This window comes from Penaeus monodon, chromosome 39, assembly GCF_015228065.2.
Source record: "Penaeus monodon isolate SGIC_2016 chromosome 39, NSTDA_Pmon_1, whole genome shotgun sequence".
Taxonomy (NCBI): Eukaryota; Metazoa; Arthropoda; class Malacostraca; order Decapoda; family Penaeidae; genus Penaeus; species Penaeus monodon.
The window spans coordinates 11,605,484-11,607,051 of NC_051424.1; positions in this window are offsets into that span (position 1 = coordinate 11,605,484).

Here is a 1,568-nt window from a genome sequence, read left to right on the forward strand (position 1 = left end):
AGTAGCAACTTTTCTACTTTGCAATAAGATCTTTTTCAGTTAATATTTATAAGGTAATTCTTATTATGAACATTCCTCTCTTGGAAGAGGGAATCCAGCCAATAGCTTTTTAGATAATTGATCTAAAAATGAATTTTGTTTTGATAACTGTGCTTTATACAGATTTTCCAGCACAGCACACATATTATAAAGTAGAAAAAGTACTATTTTGGAATAGAATGTGATAGTTCCAAACATAATGATATATAGTAAATGAAGCCCGATGTCACTGGGTCAAGAAAAATCTTCGAAAAGACCTGGGCCTTGTTGTAATGTCTCGCAGCCTACTTTGCATTTTTCGTTTTAGAATGAAAATGGTATGCTAGGTGTTTACTTGTCTTAGTTGAAATTACAGTCACTTTCCGTTATTGCAATTTATTCCTTATCTTTCTTGGTTTCTTGGAAAACGGTGAAAATTAAGGTTTCGTCTCCCACTACTGTTTGTACGGCATGAAGGAAAACAAATACTCCCACCGCTTTCTGGTACGAACTATCAATTCTGTGTTCGAAACATTTAAGACTTGCGGCTCGAGCATTTCGCAGCAGTGTTCACCCGCATGATTTCGTGTTGCTAAAACAAACGCAGACAGTACACATAATGGCATGAAATGTTTTTTTTTTTTTATTTACTGTGTGTATCTGGATAAAGCTCAGTACATTCACTCGGATACGGGACAACAAATCTCCGGATCTCCGGATGTATATAAGAATGTGCGTGTGTGTGTGTGTGTGTGTGTGTGTGTGTGTGTGTGTGTGTGTGTGTGTGTGTGTGTGTGTGTGTGTGTGTGTGTGCGTGTGTGCGTGTGTGTATGCATGTGTGTGTGTGATGTGTGTATGTGTGTGTTGTGTGTGCATGTGTGTGTGTGTTGTGTGTGTGCGTGTATATGTGCGTGTGTGTGTGCTTGTGTGTATGCATGTGTGTGTGTGTGTGTGTGTGTGATGTGTGATGTTCTTTATTCATCTCCCTCTCTCTATATATATAAACATATATATATATATATATATATATATATATATATATATATATATATATATATGTATGTATGTATATAAGTATACATATATGTAAATATACATATATATAAATATATTTAGACACACACACACACACACACACACACACACACACACACACACACACACCACACACACACATATATATATATATATATATATATATATATATATATATATATATATATATATATATATATATATATATATATATATATATATATATATATATATATATACATATATATATTTATATATGTATATATATATTTATTTATATATGTATATATATATATATATATATATATATATATACACATACATACACACACGCATGTGTGTGTGTGTGTGTGTGTGTGTGTGTGTGTGTGTGTGTGTGTGTGTGTGTGTGTGTGTGTGTGTGTGTGCGTGCGTGCGTGCGTGCGTGCGTGCGTGTGTGTGAGTGTGTGTGTGTGTGTGTGTGTGCGTGTATGAATACTAGTATTTATCTGAAGGTTTCGCAAAATATCAGCTAA